The sequence below is a fragment of the Dasypus novemcinctus genome, chromosome 1 (assembly GCF_030445035.2).
Source record: "Dasypus novemcinctus isolate mDasNov1 chromosome 1, mDasNov1.1.hap2, whole genome shotgun sequence".
Lineage (NCBI taxonomy): Eukaryota > Metazoa > Chordata > Mammalia > Cingulata > Dasypodidae > Dasypus > Dasypus novemcinctus.
Window position 1 is genome coordinate 96,988,115 of NC_080673.1, and position 7,456 is coordinate 96,995,570.

Genomic DNA, 7,456 nt, shown 5'->3' on the forward strand with positions numbered 1-7,456 from the left:
AAAATGATGACAAGACAGCAACAAAACTCTACAAACCAAACCAGTAATCAGGAAAACATGGCTGAATCCAATCAACAAACTAAAAATCAGGAAGGGGAGCAGAACTTTGCACAAGCAATGAAAGATCTCAGAACATTTATCACCAACAAATTTGATGAAGTAATGAAAGAGGTTAACAACATGAAGACAACACTTGGAGGGGAAATTGCAGACATACGCAAAAACATAACAGATATGATGGGAATGAACACCACAGTTCAAGAAATCAAAAATACACTTGCAGCAAATATCAGCAGACTAGAAGAGGCAGAGCAGAGAATTAGTGATGTGGAAGACAGTACATCAGAAATCAAACAAATAGTAGAAGGGGTCGATAAAAAGATAGAAAAAAATCCAGCTAGGACTTAGGGACCTGAATGACAATGCAAAACGCTCAAACATACATATTATAGGCATTCCAGAAGGAGAAGAGAAGGGAAAGGGATCAGAAGGAGTGTTGCAGGAAATAATGGCTGAAAACTTCCCAAATCTACTGAAAGAGGCAGATGTACATATCCAAGAAGCACAGCACATGCCAATAGTCATAAACCCCAACAGGCCCACCCCAAGACATATACTTGTCTGTCATTAGTGTAATTGCCCCGGCCAGCGGGGCATGGGACGGGGGCTCGTGGTTGCATGGAGGAGAATGGTGAGACAGGAGACATGAGGAATGACAGCGAGACAGGGTGAGGATCAAGCTGTAAAATTTTATTGCAAGAACAAAGCATTTATACTCTTGGGGAGGGAAGGGGTGGTGGGTGAGGGGGTAGGGGCTAGGGATTGGTAGCTGCTGTTGCTAGGGTGGAGGGCAGACTTCAGTTTCACGCCTTGCACCTGTGTACTGCCTTATCAGCCTGGGCAGTGGTGGAACGGAGAACAAAGGAGTGGGGAGGAAGAATAAGGAAGTGGGCTCCGCTCTGGCGGCCATGTTACTGGCATTGCTGAACTCAGTGTATACTCGTATTGACTGCTCCCAACATCTCCTCCCTTTTTCTTTTATTTGCACTGTTTTTCTCGTATGGTTAGCTGAGGGAAGTAGAGGCCTCATTCCCCTGATGTAGACGGCTCTGGTTTTTAGGGAAGGGGCTTTATTGAGTGTGCAGCAAAGGCAAATGAGGGGGGACTGTGCCTGTCTTAGGTCGGAACTGCACCCGGTGAGCCATTTCAGCTCACTCACACACGTGACCAGTCTTACCCATCATCGGGAGGCATGGCAGCAAAAGGCCATGTCCCTGTCTTAGGTTGACTGTTAGGTCAGTTCAGTTGCCCGTCATTGGCTAGCCAGCCCAGCTCCCTGAGCAGTCAGAATGCTATCGACGCATCCCGCCTGTCTATGCAGGCCGAATGTGGTCGAAGCACCCTGCCTAGTGGCCTTTGCGAACAGAGTGGACCCCTGTATCAATGAGGCGTGCTTCTCAGAGAACAGCTAGGTTGTGCTTACCTCTGTCTCCTGCAGTGCTGTGCCTTGCACCCAGCAGCTTATTGGTGGGGGGAGTTGATTTCATAGGGGAGGCAGTCTGGATGGTCCATAGATATACCCTGATCAGCAAGGTGGAGCCAGTGGTAATGCACCTGAATGGGCCTGCCAAGAGCGGAGTCGATTTTGTCTTTGACTAGCTGAAAAATTCTTTTTATTACCCAAGGTCCAAAAGACAGTATGAGAAGTATGGTTATTAATGGGCCTAGTATGGGGAGGATGTAAGGAAAGATTCCATTAAATCCCCAGGAGAAGTTTCCCTGGGCTTCCCTATCTCTTTTACGCTTTGCTAGTCCCTCTCTGACCTGGGCCATATTGTCTCTAATAAGGCCAGAGTGGTTAACATAAAAGCAGCATTCTTCTCCTAGGGCTGCACAAAGTCCCCCTTCTTTAAGGAAGAGGAGGTCTAAGCCTCTGCAATTTTGGAGGATGACTTCGGATAATGAGTTTAGGGAGTTTTCTAAATGGGAAATGGAGCTTTTGAGGCGGGCTATGTCTTCATCGACGGCTCTCCTGATAGAGGAAAAGGAGGTTTGTTGTGTGGTGAGGGCTGCAATCCCAGTACCAGCTCCAGCGAGACCTAGAAGTGAAGCAATTGTAATGGCGGTGATAACTTCTCTCTTCTGTACGTAGGTTGGTAGAAGGTGACGCTGCCAGGAGTCAAAGAATTGATTATCATTGTGAAAATAAATGCGGGGGAGTATAATAGTGAGCATGCAGGTTTCACGGGTGGTGTTGAGGGCTTGGACGCTAAGACATGGGGTGAGGCCGGTGGAGGAACACAGTCATTTTGTATTATGGGGTATTAAGAATGTCGCACTTGAAGCCTTTTAACTTTATTTCGAACAATGCCAGACTTGTTGGCATAAAAGCAGCACTGTTCCTGCAGAGCTAGATATTCTTCTTTCATGTTCTGCTGTAAGCAGATTTAACCCTCTTCTGTAACACTACCTCAGCTAGAGAGTTTATTTGATCTTGAATATCTTGTATAGTGTGCGACAAAGCCTGGACATCATCAATTAATTGCTTAGATAATTTTGTATATTGGGTAAGAGAGAGAGACCTAATCCTGCAGTACCAGTGGCTAGGGCTCCAGAAATGCCTAAGGTAACAAAAAGTGGGATAAGTTGCACAGCTCTTCTAGAATGGCCGGCAATGTAGTCCATGCTGGGGATAGGTACAGGTTCAGTTCCAATAATAACACTAACATCGGGGAGGAGGTTGACTGGGAGGGCAGTATCCCTTCCTGCAATTCTCATATTTTAACATTTTGCTCAACAATACCAGATTTATTTATATAGTAGCAACATTCTTCCTGGGGAAAAGGCAGGTTCCCCCTTTTTCAGCTGTAAGTCAAGGGCCTTGCGGTTTTGTAAAGCTACTTGAGCGAGGGATGTTAGTTGCTGCTGCATAAAGAGACTGCGCACTGGATTCCAGGCTAATTTGTCATTGTTGTTTAAAGTATTGCAAGCTGATGAGGCCATGACCAAGAGCACCACGTGCTGTGGCAGCTGCAGCGACTGAACCTGTGAGGCTAATTTTTTTACCAATATAGGAAGGAAGGCGCCTCTCTTTGATATGGATGGGGATAGTAAAATTTTTTAGTTTGCCTTCTCCATAGTATGTTAGTTGTGGGGTAATGGCTACTAGGATGTAAGGCCTCATTTTTATAGAATAGAACATTTTTGGGTTATAGTTAATTTTCCAACCACAAACACATAAGGATCTCTTACACATGCCTGAAATGAATTTGATTTAAATGCAGATATTGACTATTCTTACTATTATTCCCAATCCATTCTATAGTAGGAGCTATTCCTAGAAAACCTTTCCACAGATTCTTCTGCTTGTGTATAGATGTGATATTACACCATGGAGAAGGGATTCATTTCCCTTTCTGTTTCCAAACACTATTATTTTTAGTAAAAATTATTTTTGTTGTCCTTTACTATTTAGACCATGCCAAATAAATCTGTCATTATATTCAATGGGACTCCCCATAGGGGCACTTTCCCACACTATTCCATAGGAATCATTAAAAATGACAGATTCTCTTCTTATATGGCATTCTTGCCATCCTTCTTTATCCCTACTGTCTTTTTGTGGACAATCATAAGTAGGATTTTTAGTCATGATTAAATCGTAAGAGGGAAATAAAGTCACAATAAACTGAGTATTATTATTTTTGAAGATAGCTATGGCCTGATTTTTAACATACATACAGGAAGGATGATTACCAATGCATAAGTATTGATAATCAAATGGTAATATAAGATTATCAATTCTTTTTCTTAATAGGGTTTAATTGGCAATCGATTATCAATTGGTATAGGGAATATGTGGGTTTTATTCAGATATATATGAAAGAATGGACTTTTCCAGGTTAACACTAAGTAATGGGGGGTTAGGTATATAGGCCTAATAAGTGTAATTACTGGCAGCTTCCTTATTACTTACGATCACCATCATCAGAAGTTGTAGAAGACTCCATCTCTTCATTCTGGAGTTTAATCCTTTTTGCAGATAACTAAATTTGTTCTCCATTTTCTGAAATGATAAGAGCATAGCCTCACCCCCTTACTATAATCCTGCCTTTTTTCCATACATTGCTTAAAATATCTTTCCAGAATATTGGTTGATCTTCATTTCCTGTGTCTACTGTAGATGCTTGACATTTTCCAGAGTGACATTCTGCAGGTGTTAATGAATTATAAACATTAAGAAAATGTAAAGTAAATAAAGCTTTAGCTAATTGATCTTTTGGTGTTATAATACCATCATCTCCCCCTTTTTGTTTTAAAAGCATAGTTTTTAGGGTATGATGGCTGCATTCAACTATGGCTTGACCTGTAGGATTATAAGGAATGCTGGTATCATGTTCAATGCCATATTTTAAACAGAAAGATTCAAAGGATTTACTAATGTAAGAAGGTTTATTATCTGTTTTAATTTTCAGAGGGCATCCCATTACAGCAAAAGCCGACCAGAGGTGTGAGTGAACATGATGAAACTGTTCCCCACTTTGAGCAGTAGCCCACATAAAATGAGAAGAAGTGTTAATATAAACATGAACATATTGTAGTTTACCAAAGGATGATATGTGAGTAACATCCATCTACCTTAAATGATTAGGAGTCAGGCCTCTGGGATTAGTTCCAGCCTGAAAAGGCACCGCTGTTAGTGATCCACCAGTAGGACAAATGCGAATAATTTCTTGTGCCTGTAGTCTTGTTAACTTTTGATATTTATTTCGCAGGCCTTTAGCATTAATATGAGTTAAAGCATGGTAATCATGAGCACTTTGTAAACACCCTACCAATAAATCAGCTTGAGCATTATTTGCTGTCACAGGATTAGGCAAAGAGATATGAGAGCTTATGTGAGTAATGTAAATAGGATGCTGTTTTAACTTGATGAGATGTTGCAAGTCAGCAAAAAGTTGAGACAACTCATCAGTAGCAAAGATATGAGCTGTTTTAATATGCTTGACAGTAAGACTTACATATTTAGAGTTAGAGACAATGTTCAAGGGCTCTCAAAACATTTGTAAAACTTTAATGATGGCTCAAAGCTCTGTGCATTGAGCAGATGAATAAGGAGTTGGCTAAACCTTTTTGAGAAGTAACTTATGCTGCTTTTCCTTTACTATTACTATCAGTAAATACTGTACAGGATGGTTGGGCTATGCACACAGCCTTGAAAAGCACTGCAAAAGTTTATTGTTGGGTTTTTTACAGATAAAGGAATGCAGCTGGCTTGATTTGTGTAAGAAGACACTAAAGAAAGTCTTAGTAAGTTTTAAAACAAAGTGATAGCAATACAGCTGGACTTTAACTTTTTGCAACAAACTAGCAGTGTTTGGGATTGCTGCATAGTATGTTGTTACTTTAATCTATGATAAGAGGTTGTTTTGTGACACATACTCTTTTATAATAATTAAAACCATGAATAACCACATTGTACTTTTCTTTATTATGCTGAAATATTGGTAACTTTATACACTCTTAAGCATTCATAGAAACCTTTCACTCAGACAACTTTAATTAACAGAGGGTTAAAGGAAAGAAAAAACTTGTTAATTTTATAACACTTTAAAACACCTTTTATTTAACTTGTAACATATCAAATGAACTTAATTATTACTTTAATTTTTCTTTCAAGGTAAAAGAACAAATCTCTTATAATTAGTTTGGAATAAAAGGCTATTGTTCAGGATTAGGTTTTGAGAAAGCAGTTTTGAACGTTATGTTCCTTCAAGAGATAAAGCTTTCCTTCTTGGAATACCTAGGAAACGATAAGCACAAGAAACACAAGACAGACTTTCTTTGTATACTGACTGAGGACAAGAACTTTTACCAAAACAGATTAATGGTGAGAGGCCTTGAGAAAGAACAAAAAAATTAACTTTGCATCAGCATACTACCCGACACCAAAGCCTGTAAAATTTTATAGATAGACTCATTAAATTTTATTTAACTTTAACTGTAAAAATTCCTTGTCCACTAATCTTCTGCAGTTTCAGCATTCACTCAGGTTCCGTCCTATACTCTACTCTTTCCAATAGTCAATTATTTTATTTCAGAACAAAATTATTTTCTGTTTCTTTAATAATAAAAACAAATTCCATATAGCCTACATACAAAGTTATTAAGCAAACTTCTTATAACAATACTGTGAACACTAAACAAGCTTGTTAAAATAATGAATTTTTCTTTAAATACTTAGTAGCATGCAATATTAGAAATAGTTTCCTAAAAGCAAGTTGGCAGGGGAGGTTGGTTGCTGTTAATCTTTCCTGTTATAAAATTACCTTTTATTATTATCATCATCAATTCAGTTTTATATATATTTAAGAATGACCTTTTGGAATTAGCCATTTAATACCTTAATGTAAACAATGCTTTATTAAACCTTTTATTTATAACCATACAGACTACTGAAGACAACTTTTATCTTTACAGAACACATTCCCTTACTTAAAATTATCACAATACCTTTTACAACTTGCCACATGCAAATTAAGTTTCAAGAGTTTATGAAAAATTAGCCATTCTACTTTAGGACAAAATACGCCTTTTTGCAAAACTTATTACATTTCAGTTAGCATTTTCACAAACTTTTAACCTTTTTAATATTCATATAAGTTTTACATTCTTTATATTACCCTGTGAAGAAAAATAAGTTATTCATTTTAATTTAGGCAAGAACAACCTTTCATGAAGACGTACAGTTAATTTTGTTAATTAAGACTTACAATTTTTATTGTTGTAGATATCTTATTAACATTTACGCTTATGTATTGATATAATAACCTTAAGTATTAATATAAGCACTTATTTAATTTTTGGCCATTTGAATAGAGCTCTTTTAAAGATTTCTAGTAATTTATATTTACCATCCGGAGGTATTACAATATACATTGACATTGAACGGACAAACACAGAACAATTACAACACATTAACAGAAATATATAATTTATTTACAATTGACTCATAATTCTTACTTTCTTGGTATAGCTGCTTTTAAATCTTCTGTTATATAGCATATCATAGATTATACCCTTGAAGATTTCTTCTGGACTTCATGTTGCCTGTAATATGAAAGCTTATGCGTGGAAACATTTTTATTAGTTATCAGCAATCAGTTAAAATAACTTGAGCAGCATAAGTGTAGTTAAGTTTTCATTTTGCAGTTTAAACAGACTATTAACACACATTTTTGGATTATTACTGTAAGATTAAACTGAGACTTGAAGTTCTAGAGAAAACTATTGATTTAAAACTGGAAACTTCCTTTAGACCTTGATTCCAATGGAATAACTATATTAGTCTTCACTAGCCCAGAGCTACATTGTCATGTAGACAGCAGGGAGTTTGAAAAGTTGTGAAAGTGGGCTAGTGTTTGCCCGGATAAAGTTGATTGCCTCATAAGCTTGT